The 12,099-nt window shown below is 53.6% G+C and overlaps 1 protein-coding gene across 5 annotated transcripts in view; it reads right to left on the bottom strand.

Annotated features, from left to right (window-relative positions):
• Positions 1–12,099, bottom strand: part of LOC141075450 (TSC22 domain family protein 4-like) — a 165,069-nt gene that overhangs the window by 82,163 nt on the left and 70,807 nt on the right. Inside the window, exon 1 of one of the 5 annotated variants that reach the window (XM_073562512.1) lies at positions 11,399–11,662. The exons of 2 other annotated variants lie outside the window; for them this stretch is intronic. The gene's annotated coding sequence lies outside the window, so the exon portion shown is untranslated. Of the gene's footprint in view, positions 1–11,398; positions 11,663–12,099 lie in introns of those variants that run through there. 2 more of the 5 variants (XM_073562511.1, XM_073562513.1) reach the window with 2 other exon arrangements.

Genomic DNA, 12,099 nt, shown 5'->3' with positions numbered 1-12,099 from the left:
AGCGTCCTGTGCACAGTCTTGTACTGATCTGTGAGTGTCCTGTGCAGTCTTGTACTGAGCTGTGAGCGTCCTGTGCACAGTCTTGTACTGAGCTGTGAGTGTCCTGTGCACAGTCTTGTACTGATCTGTGAGTGTCCTGTGCAGTCTTGTACTGAGCTGTGAGCGCCCTGTGCACAGTCTTGTACTGATCTGTGAGTGTCCTGTGCAGTCTTATACTGATCTGTGAGCGTCCTGTGCACACTCTTGTACTGGGCTGTGAGTGTCCTGTGCACACTCTTGTACTGAGCTGTGAGTGTCCTGTGCACAGTCTTGTACTGATCTGTGAGTGTCCTGTGCAGTCTTGTACTGAGCTGTGAGCGCCCTGTGCACAGTCTTGTACTGATCTGTGAGTGTCCTGTGCAGTCTTATACTGATCTGTGAGCGTCCTGTGCAGTCTTGTACTGAGCTGTGAGTGTCCTGTGCAGTCTTGTACTGAGCTGTGAGTGTCCTGTGCACAGTCTTGTACTGGGCTGTGAGCGTCCTGTGCACAGTCTTGTATTGAGCTGTGAGTGTCCTGTGCACTGTCTTGTACTGGGCTGTGAGTGTCCTGTGCACTGTCTTGTACTGAGCTGTGAGTGTCCTGTGCACAGTCTTGTACTGAGCTGTGAGTGTCCTGTGCAGTCTTGTACTGAGCTGTGAGTGTCCTGTGCACAGTCTTGTACTGGGCTGTGAGTGTCCTGTGCACAGTCTTGTACTGAGCTGTGAGTGTCCTGTGCACAGTCTTGTACTGAGCTGTGAGTGTCCTGTGCACAGTCTTGTCCTGAGTTGTGAGCGTCGTGTACACGGTCTTGTACTGAGCTGTGAGTGTCCTGTGCAGTCTTGTACTGAGCTGTGAGTGTCCTGTGCACAGTCTTGTCCTGAGCTGTGTGTCCTGTGCACAGTCTTGTACTGAGCTGTGAATATTCTGTGCACAGTCTTGTACTGAGCTGTGTGTCCTGTGCACAGTCTTGTACTGAGCTGTGAGCGTCCTGTGCACGGTCTCGTCCTGAGCTGCATGTCCTGTCCATAGTCTTGTACTGTGCTGTGAGTGTCCTGTGCACAGTCTTGTCCTAAGCTGTGAGCGTCCTGTGCACAGTCTTGAACTGAGCAGTGAATATTCTGTGCAAAGTTTTGTACTGAGCTGTGAGTGTCCTGTGCACAGTCTTGTACTGAGCTGTGAGTGTCCTGTGCACAGTCTTGTCTTGTGCTGTGTGTCCTGTGCACTGTCTTGTACTGGGCTGTGAGTGTCCTGTGCACGGTCTTGTACTGAGCTGTGAGTGTCCTGTGCACAGTCTTGTCCAGAGCTGTGAGCGTCCTGTGCACGGTCTTGTACTGCGCTGTGAATATTCTGTGCACAGTCTTGTACTGAGCTGTCCGTGTCCTGTGCACAGTCTTGTACCGAGCTGTGAGTGTCCTGTGCACAGTTTTGTACTGAGCTGTGAGTGTCCTGTGCAGTCTTGTACTGAGCTGTGAGCGTCCTGTGCACAGTCTTGTACTGGTCTGTGAGTGTCCTGTGCAGTCTTGTACTGAGCTGTGAGCGTCCTGTGCACAGTCTTGTACTGGTCTGTGAGTGTCCTGTGCAGTCTTGTACTGAGCTGTGAGCGTCCTGTGCACACTCTTGTACAGAGCTGTGAGTGTCCTGTGCACTTTCTTGTACTGAGCTGTGTGTCCTGTGCACAGTCTTGTACTGAGCTGTGAATATTCTGTGCACAGTCTTGTACTGAGCTGTGTGTCCTGTGCACAGTCTTGTACTGAGCTGTGAGCGTCCTGTGCACAGTCTTGTACTGAGCTGTCCTGTGCACGGTATTGTACTGAGCTGTCAGTGTCCTGTGCGCAGTCTTGTACTGAGCTGTGAGCGTCCTGAGCATAGTCTTGTACTGAGCTGTGAGTGTCCTGTACACAGTCTTGTCCTAAGCTGTGAGTGTCCTGTGCACTGTCTTGTACTGGGCTGTGAGTGTCCTGTGCACAGTCTTGTACTGGGCTGTGAGTGTCCTGTGCACAGTCTTGTACTTGGCTAATAGTGTCCTGTGCACAGTCTTGTACTGAGCTGTGAGTGTCCTGTGCACAGTCTTGTACTGGGCTGTGAGTGTCCTGTGCACAGTCTTGTACTGGGCTGTGAGTGTCCTGTGCACAGTCTTGTACTGGGCTGTGAGTATCCTGTGCACAGTCTTGTACTGAGCTGTGAGTGTCCTGTGCAGTCTTGTACTGAGCTGTGAGTGTCCTGTGCACAGTCTTGTACTGGGCTGTGAGTGTCCTGTGCACAGTCTTGTACTGAGCTGTGAGTGTCCTGTGCACTTCTTGTCCTGAGCTGTGAGCGTCGTGTACACGGTCTTGTACTGAGCTGTGAATATTCTGTGCAGTCTTGCAGTGAGCTGTGAGCATCCTGTGCACAGTCTTGTACTGGGCTGTGAGCGTCGTGTGCACTGTCTTGTACTGAGCTGTGAGTGTCCAGTGCACTGTCTTGTACTGGGCTGTGAGTGTCCTGGGCACGGTCTTGTACTGAGCTGTGAGTGTCCTGTGCACGGTCTTGTCCAGAGCTGTGAGTGTCCTGTGCACAGTCTTGTACTGCGCTGTGAATATTCTGTGCACAGTCTTGTACTGAGCTGTCCGTGTCCTGTGCACAGTCTTGCAGTGAGCTGTGAGCATCCTGTGCACAGTCTTGTACTGGGCTGTGAGCGTCGTGTGCACAGTCTTGTACTGAGCTGTGAGTGTCCTGTGCACTGTCTTGTACTGGGCTGTGAGTGTCCTGGGCACGGTCTTGTACTGAGCTGTGAGTGTCCTGTGCACGGTCTTGTCCAGAGCTGTGAGCGTCCTGTGCACGGTCTTGTACTGCGCTGTGAATATTCTGTGCACAGTCTTGTACTGAGCTGTCCGTGTCCTGTGCACAGTCTTGTACCGAGCTGTGAGTGTCCTGTGCACAGTCTTGTACTGAGCTGTGAGTGTCCTGTGCAGTCTTGTACTGAGCTGTGAGTGTCCTGTGCAGTCTTGTACTGAGCTGTGAGCATCCTGTGCACAGTCTTGTACTGGGCTGTGAGCGTCCTGTGCACAGTCTTGTACTGAGCTGTGAGTGTCCTGTGCACTGTCTTGTACTGGGCTGTGAGTGTCCTGTGCACGGTCTTGTACTGAGCTGTGAGTGTCCTGTGCACGGTCTTGTCCAGAGCTGTGAGCGTCCTGTGCACAGTCTTGTACTGGGCTCTGAGCGTCCTGTGCACAGTCTTGTACTGGGCTGTGAGTGTCCTGTGCAGTCTTGTACTGAGCTGTGAGTGTCCTGTGCACAGTCTTGTACTGGTCTGTGAGTGTCCTGTGCACGGTCTTGTACTGAGCTGTGAGCGTCCTGTGCACAGTCTTGTACTGGTCTGTGAGTGTCCTGTGCAGTCTTGTACTGAGCTGTGAGCGTCCTGTGCACACTCTTGTACTGAGCTGTGAGCGTCCTGTGCACACTCTTGTACTGGGCTGTGAGTGTCCTGTGCAGTCGTGTACTGAGCTGTGAGCGTCCTGTGCACAGTCTTGTACTGGGCTCTGAGCGTCCTGTGCACAGTCTTGTACTGGGCTGTGAGTGTCCTGTGCACTGTCTTGTACTTGGCTGTGAGTGTCCTGGGCACGGTCTTGTACTGAGCTGTGAGTGTCCTGTGCACGGTCTTGTCCAGAGCTGTGAGCGTCCTGTGCACGGTCTTGTACTGCGCTGTGAATATTCTGTGCACAGTCTTGTACTGAGCTGTCCGTGTCCTGTGCACAGTCTTGTACCGAGCTGTGAGTGTCCTGTGCACAGTCTTGTACTGGTCTGTGAGTGTCCTGTGCAGTCTTGTACTGAGCTGTGAGTGTCCTGTGCACAGTCTTGTACTGGTCTGTGAGTGTCCTGTGCAGTCTTGTACTGAGCTGTGAGTGTCCTGTGCACAGTCTTGTACTGGTCTGTGAGTGTCCTGTGCAGTCTTGTACTGAGCTGTGAGCGTCCTGTGCACACTCTTGTACTGGGCTGTGAGTGTCCTGTGCAGTCTTGTACTGAGCTGTGAGCGTCCTGTGCACAGTCTTGTACTGGGCTGTGAGCGTCCTGTGCACAGTCTTGTACTGAGCTGTGAGTGTCCTGTGCACGGTCTTGTACTGAGCTGTGAGTGTCCTGTGCACGGTCTTGTCCAGAGCTGTGAGCGTCCTGTGCACGGTCTTGTACTGCGCTGTGAATATTCTGTGCACAGTCTTGTACTGAGCTGTCCGTGTCCTGTGCACAGTCTTGTACCGAGCTGTGAGTGTCCTGTGCACAGTCTTGTACTGGTCTGTGAGTGTCCTGTGCAGTCTTGTACTGAGCTGTGAGCGTCCTGTGCACAGTCTTGTACTGGTCTGTGAGTGTCCTGTGCAGTCTTGTACTGAGCTGTGAGCGTCCTGTGCACACTCTTGTACTGAGCTGTGAGTGTCCTGTGCACTTTCTTGTACTGAGCTGTGAGTGTCCTGTGCACACTCTTCTACTGGGCTGTGAGTGTCCTGTGCAGTCTTGTACTGAGCTGTGAGCGTCCTGTGCACAGTCTTGTACTGGGCTGTGAGCGTCCTGTGCACAGTCTTGTACTGGGCTGTGAGCGTCCTGTGCACAGTCTTGTACTGAGCTGTGAGTGTCCTGTGCACTGTCTTGTACTGAGCTGTGAGTGTCCTGTGCACAGTCTTGTACTGAGCTGTGAGTGTCCTGTGCAGTCTTGTACTGAGCTGTGAGTGTGCTGTGCACAGTCTTGTACTGGGCTGTGAGTGTCCTGTGCACAGTCTTGTACTGGGCTGTGAGTGTCCTGTGCACAGTCTTGTACTGAGCTGTGAGTGTCCTGTGCAGTCTTGTACTGGGCTGTGAGTGTCTTGTGCACAGTCTTGTACTGGGCTGTGAGTGTCCTGTGCACAGTCTTGTACTGAGCTGTGAGTGTCCTGTGCACGGTCTTGTCCAGAGCTGTGAGCGTCCTGTGCACGGTCTTGTACTGCGCTGTGAATATTCTGTGCACAGTCTTGTACTGAGCTGTCCGTGTCCTGTGCACAGTCTTGTACCGAGCTGTGAGTGTCCTGTGCACAGTCTTGTACTGAGCTGTGAGTGTCCTGTGCAGTCTTGTACTGAACTGTGAGCGTCCTGTGCACAGTCTTGTACTGGTCTGTGAGTGTCCTGTGCAGTCTTGTACTGAGCTGTGAGCGTCCTGTGCACAGTCTTGTACTGGTCTGTGAGTGTCCTGTGCAGTCTTGTACTGAGCTGTGAGCGTCCTGTGCACACTCTTGTACTGGGCTGTGAGTGTCCTGTGCAGTCGTGTACTGAGCTGTGAGCGTCCTGTGCACAGTCTTGTACTGGGCTCTGAGCGTCCTGTGCACAGTCTTGTACTGGGCTGTGAGCGTCCTGTGCACAGTCTTGTACTGAGCTGTGAGTGTCCTGTGCACTGTCTTGTACTGGGCTGTGAGCGTCCTGTGCACAGTCTTGTACTGGGCTGTGAGCGTCCTGTGCACAGTCTTGTACTGAGCTGTGAGTGTCCTGTGCACAGTCTTGTACTGAGCTGTGAGTGTCCTGTGCACAGTCTTGTACTGAGCTGTGAGTGTCCTGTGCACAGTCTTGTACTGAGCTGTGAGTGTCCTGTGCACAGTCTTGTACTGAGCTGTGAATGTCCTGTGCACAGTCTTGTACTGAGCTGTGTGTGTCCTGTGCAAAGTCTTGTCCTGAGCTGTGTCCTGTGCACAGTCTTGTACTGAGCTGTGAATGTCCTGTGCACAGTCTTGTACTGAGCTGTGAATGTCCTGTGCACAGTCTTGTACTGAGCTGTGTGTGTCCTGTGCACAGTCTTGTCCTGAGCTGTGTGTCCTGTGCACGGTCTTGTACTGAGCTGTGAGTGTCCTGTGCACGGTCTTGTACTGGGCTGTGAGTGTCCTGTGCACGGTCTTGTACCGGTCTGTGAGTGTCCTGTGCACAGTCTTGTACTGGGCTGTGAGTGTCCTGTGCACAGTCTTGTACTGGGCTGTGAGTGTCCTGTGCACAGTCTTGTACTGGGCTGTGAGTGTCCTGTGCACAGTCTTGTACTGGGCTGTGAGTGTCCTGTGCACGGTCTTGTACTGGGCTGTGAGTGTCCTGTGCACGGTCTTGTACTGGGCTGTGAGTGTCCTGTGCACAGTCTTGTACTGGGCTGTGAGTGTCCTGTGCACGGTCTTGTACTGGGCTGTGAGTGTCCTGTGCACGGTTTTGTACTGGGCTGTGAGTGTCCTGTGCACAGTCTTGTACTGAGCTGTGAGTGTCCTGTGCACAGTCTTGTACTGGGCTGTGAGTGTCCTGTGCACGGTCTTGTACTGAGCTGTGAGTGTCCTGTGCACAGTCTTGTACTGGGCTGTGAGTGTCCTGTGCACGGTCTTGTACTGGGCTGTGAGTGTCCTGTGCACAGTCTTGTACTGAGCTGTGAGTGTCCTGTGCACAGTCTTGTACTGGGCTGTGAGTGTCCTGTGCACGGTCTTGTACTGAGCTGTGAGTGTCCTGTGCACAGTCTTGTACTGGGCTGTGAGTGTCCTGTGCACGGTTTTGTACTGGGCTGTGAGTGTCCTGTGCACAGTCTTCTACTGAGCTGTGAGTGTCCTGTGCACAGTCTTGTACTGGGCTGTGAGTGTCCTGTGCACGGTCTTGTACTGAGCTGTGAGTGTCCTGTGCACAGTCTTGTACTGGGCTGTGAGTGTCCTGTGCACGGTCTTGTACTGCGCTGTGAGTGTCCTGTGCACAGTCTTGTACTGAGCTGTGAGTGTCCTGTGCACAGTCTTGTACTGGGCTGTGAGTGTCCTGTGCACGGTCTTGTACTGAGCTGTGAGTGTCCTGTGCACAGTCTTGTACTGGGCTGTGAGTGTCCTGTGCACGGTCTTGTACTGAGCTGTGAGTGTCCTGTGCACGGTCTTGTACTGAGCTGTGAGTGTCCTGTGCACGGTCTTGTACTGGGCTGTGAGTGTCCTGTGCACAGTCTTGTACTGGGCTGTGAGTGTCCTGTGCACAGTCTTGTACTGGGCTGTGAGTGTCCTGTGCACGGTCTTGTACTGGGCTGTGAGTGTCCTGTGCACGGTCTTGTACTGGGCTGTGAGTGTCCTGTGCACGGTCTTGTACTGAGCTGTGAGTGTCCTGTGCACGGTCTTGTACTGGGCTGTGAGTGTCCTGTGCACAGTCTTGTACTGGGCTGTGAGTGTCCTGTGCACGGTCTTGTACTGGGCTGTGAGTGTCCTGTGCACGGTTTTGTACTGGGCTGTGAGTGTCCTGTGCACAGTCTTGTACTGAGCTGTGAGTGTCCTGTGCACAGTCTTGTACTGGGCTGTGAGTGTCCTGTGCACGGTCTTGTACTGAGCTGTGAGTGTCCTGTGCACAGTCTTGTACTGGGCTGTGAGTGTCCTGTGCACGGTCTTGTACTGAGCTGTGAGTGTCCTGTGCACAGTCTTGTACTGAGCTGTGAGTGTCCTGTGCACAGTCTTGTACTGGGCTGTGAGTGTCCTGTGCACAGTCTTGTACTGAGCTGTGAGTGTCCTGTGCACAGTCTTGTACTGAGCTGTGAGTGTCCTGTGCACAGTCTTGTACTGGGCTGTGAGTGTCCTGTGCACGGTTTTGTACTGGGCTGTGAGTGTCCTGTGCACAGTCTTGTACTGAGCTGTGAGTGTCCTGTGCACAGTCTTGTACTGGGCTGTGAGTGTCCTGTGCACGGTTTTGTACTGGGCTGTGAGTGTCCTGTGCACAGTCTTGTACTGGGCTGTGAGTGTCCTGTGCACAGTCTTGTACTGAGCTGTGAGTGTCCTGTGCACAGTCTTGTACTGGGCTGTGAGTGTCCTGTGCACAGTCTTGTACTGGGCTGTGAGTGTCCTGTGCACAGTCTTGTACTGAGCTGTGTGTCCTGTGCACAGTCTTGTACTGGGCTGTGAGTGTCCTGTGCACAGTCTTGTACTGGGCTGTGAGTGTCCTGTGCACAGTCTTGTACTGGGCTGTGAGTGTCCTGTGCACAGTCTTGTACTGGGCTGTGAGTGTCCTGTGCACAGTCTTGTACTGAGCTGTGTGTCCTGTGCACAGTCTTGTACTGAGCTGTGAGTGTCCTGTGCACAGTCTTGTACTGAGCTGTGAGTGTCCTGTGCACAGTCTTGTACTGGGCTGTGAGTGTCCTGTGCACGGTTTTGTACTGGGCTGTGAGTGTCCTGTGCACAGTCTTGTACTGGGCTGTGAGTGTCCTGTGCACAGTCTTGTACTGGGCTGTGAGTGTCCTGTGCACAGTCTTGTACTGAGCTGTGAGTGTCCTGTGCACAGTCTTGTACTGGGCTGTGAGTGTCCTGTGCACGGTCTTGTACTGAGCTGTGAGTGTCCTGTGCACAGTCTTGTACTGGGCTGTGAGTGTCCTGTGCACGGTCTTGTACTGAGCTGTGAGTGTCCTGTGCACAGTCTTGTACTGAGCTGTGAGTGTCCTGTGCACAGTCTTGTACTGGGCTGTGAGTGTCCTGTGCACAGTCTTGTACTGGGCTGTGAGTGTCCTGTGCACAGTCTTGTACTGAGCTGTGTGTCCTGTGCACAGTCTTGTACTGGGCTGTGAGTGTCCTGTGCACAGTCTTGTACTGAGCTGTGTGTCCTGTGCACAGTCTTGTACTGGGCTGTGAGTGTCCTGTGCACGGTCTTGTACTGGGCTGTGAGTGTCCTGTGCACAGTCTTGTACTGAGCTGTGAGTGTCCTGTGCACAGTCTTGTACTGAGCTGTGAGTGTCCTGTGCACAGTCTTGTACTGAGCTGTGAGTGTCCTGTGCACTGTCTTGTACTGAGCTGTGAGTGTCCTGTGCACAGTCTTGTACTGAGCTGTGAGTGTCCTGTGCACAGTCTTGTACTGGGCTGTGAGTGTCCTGTGCAGTCTTGTACTGAGCTGTGAGTGTCCTGTGCACAGTCTTGTACTGAGCTGTGTGTCCTGTGCACAGTCTTGTACTGAGCTGTGAGTGTCCTGTGCACAGTCTTGTACTGAGCTGTGAGTGTCCTGTGCACAGTCTTGTACTGGGCTGTGAGTGTCCTGTGCACGGTCTTGTACTGAGCTGTGAGTGTCCTGTGCACAGTCTTGTACTGAGCTGTGAGTGTCCTGTGCACAGTCTTGTACTGGGCTGTGAGTGTCCTGTGCACAGTCTTGTACTGGGCTGTGAGTGTCCTGTGCACAGTCTTGTACTGAGCTGTGTGTCCTGTGCACAGTCTTGTACTGGGCCGTGAGTGTCCTGTGCACAGTCTTGTACTGAGCTGTGTGTCCTGTGCACAGTCTTGTACTGGGCTGTGAGTGTCCTGTGCACGGTCTTGTACTGGGCTGTGAGTGTCCTGTGCACAGTCTTGTACTGAGCTGTGAGTGTCCTGTGCACAGTCTTGTACTGAGCTGTGAGTGTCCTGTGCACAGTCTTGTACTGAGCTGTGAGTGTCCTGTGCACTGTCTTGTACTGAGCTGTGAGTGTCCTGTGCACAGTCTTGTACTGAGCTGTGAGTGTCCTGTGCACAGTCTTGTACTGGGCTGTGAGTGTCCTGTGCAGTCTTGTACTGAGCTGTGAGTGTCCTGTGCACAGTCTTGTACTGAGCTGTGTGTCCTGTGCACAGTCTTGTACTGAGATGTGAGTGTCCTGTGCACAGTCTTGTACTGAGCTGTGTGTCCTGTGCACAGTCTTGTACTGGGCTGTGAGTGTCCTGTGCACGGTCTTGTACTGGGCTGTGAGTGTCCTGTGCACAGTCTTGTACTGAGCTGTGAGTGTCCTGTGCACAGTCTTGTACTGAGCTGTGAGTGTCCTGTGCACAGTCTTGTACTGAGCTGTGAGTGTCCTGTGCACAGTCTTGTACTGAGCTGTGTGTCCTGTGCACAGTCTTGTACTGGGCTGTGAGTGTCCTGTGCACAGTCTTGTACTGAGCTGTGAGTGTCCTGTGCACAGTCTTGTACTGGGCTGTGAGTGTCCTGTGCACGGTCTTGTACTGAGCTGTGAGTGTCCTGTGCACAGTCTTGTACTGGGCTGTGAGTGTCCTGTGCACAGTCTTGTACTGGGCTGTGAGTGTCCTGTGCACAGTCTTGTACTGAGCTGTGAGTGTCCTGTGCACAGTCTTGTACTGAGCTGTGAGTGTCCTGTGCACAGTCTTGTACTGAGCTGTGAGTGTCCTGTGCACAGTCTTGTACTGGGCTGTGAGTGTCCTGTGCACAGTCTTGTACTGAGCTGTGAGTGTCCTGTGCACAGTCTTGTACTGAGCTGTGAGTGTCCTGTGCACAGTCTTGTACTGAGCTGTGAGTGTCCTGTGCACAGTCTTGTACTGGGCTGTGAGTGTCCTGTGCACAGTCTTGTACTGGGCTGTGAGTGTCCTGTGCACGGTCTTGTACTGGGCTGTGAGTGTCCTGTGCAGTCTTGTACTGAGCTGTGAGTGTCCTGTGCACGGTCTTGTACTGGGCTGTGAGTGTCCTGTGCACGGTCTTGTACTGGGCTGTGAGTGTCCTGTGCACAGTCTTGTACTGGGCTGTGAGTGTCCTGTGCACAGTCTTGTACTGAGCTGTGAGTGTCCTGTGCACGGTCTTGTACTGGGCTGTGAGTGTCCTGTGCACAGTCTTGTACTGAGCTGTGAGTGTCCTGTGCACAGTCTTGTACTGGGCTGTGAGTGTCCTGTGCACAGTCTTGTACTGGGCTGTGAGTGTCCTGTGCACGGTCTTGTACTGGGCTGTGAGTGTCCTGTGCACGGTCTTGTACTGGGCTGTGAGTGTCCTGTGCACAGTCTTGTACTGAGCTGTGAGTGTCCTGTGCACAGTCTTGTACTGAGCTGTGAGTGTCCTGTGCACAGTCTTGTACTGGGCTGTGAGTGTCCTGTGCACAGTCTTGTACTGGGCTGTGAGTGTCCTGTGCACAGTCTTGTACTGGGCTGTGAGTGTCCTGTGCACGGTCTTGTACTGGGCTGTGAGTGTCCTGTGCACGGTCTTGTACTGGGCTGTGAGTGTCCTGTGCACAGTCTTGTACTGAGCTGTGAGTGTCCTGTGCACAGTCTTGTACTGAGCTGTGAGTGTCCTGTGCACAGTCTTGTACTGGGCTGTGAGTGTCCTGTGCACGGTCTTGTACTGGGCTGTGAGTGTCCTGTGCACAGTCTTGTACTGAGCTGTGAGTGTCCTGTGCACAGTCTTGTACTGGGCTGTGAGTGTCCTGTGCACAGTCTTGTACTGGGCTGTGAGTGTCCTGTGCACGGTCTTGTACTGGGCTGTGAGTGTCCTGTGCACGGTCTTGTACTGGGCTGTGAGTGTCCTGTGCACAGTCTTGTACTGAGCTGTGAGTGTCCTGTGCACAGTCTTGTACTGGGCTGTGAGTGTCCTGTGCACGGTCTTGTACTGGGCTGTGAGTGTCCTGTGCACAGTCTTGTACTGGGCTGTGAGTGTCCTGTGCACGGTGCTGCTCTGTACCTGTGCCGGGTTCCTGTAGGCGGTGAGGAGCTCCCCGACACCTTGCTGTGCTGCCCTCAGTTAGGTCCTGCTGGCAGGGGGCCTCCTCAGTGCAGTTCTGCGGGGTGTGAGGTGGTCGGCGTCCCCTGTCCCCCTCATCCTCCGGCTCGTGCACTTCTTGCCTGTCTCTGCTCACCCTGTTGACATCTCGCCTGTCAGGAAGTCCTGCCTCTTCTCTCTGTCTGTCCCCCAAGTGCTTCCTTCCCTCTTTCTCCCTCACCGTCTGTCTCTCCTCCCCTTTCTGCTGCCTCCCCCTCGTCTCGGGGTGTCTCTGGAACACCCTGCTGTCTCTGTCCTCTTCCAGGTCTTACTGGTCTGTCTCTTACACTCTCTTCACTAACTTCTTTATATCCTGAAACTCCTCACAGCTCTGTCTCCCCGAACTGTCACGAGTCTCTGCTTCTGTTTACTCGGACTGTTCTGCTCATCTTTATTCCACCAGTCTCTGAGGTCTCCATTTCTTGGTGACGCTCTGTCTCTCCTCTGTTTCGCCCTGACACCCTCTTGCCCTTTTTCTCCTTTGCAGTGTCAGAGTTTGAATCGGGGTCAGTGTAAAGCCCCTACACACAGTAGATTACTGTGGGCTGAACCTGTGGATGAAGACGGTTCAGCCAGCAGTCTAGTGGGTATGGGGGTCTCCAATATTGGCATCGGCTCTGTCA

The sequence above is a fragment of the Dendrobates tinctorius genome, unplaced genomic scaffold (genome assembly GCF_039654945.1).
Source record: "Dendrobates tinctorius isolate UK_male_01 unplaced genomic scaffold, ASM3965494v1 ptg000356l, whole genome shotgun sequence".
In the NCBI taxonomy this organism is placed as follows: Eukaryota; Metazoa; Chordata; class Amphibia; order Anura; family Dendrobatidae; genus Dendrobates; species Dendrobates tinctorius.
This window is presented reverse-complemented; position numbering and strand designations above follow the sequence as displayed.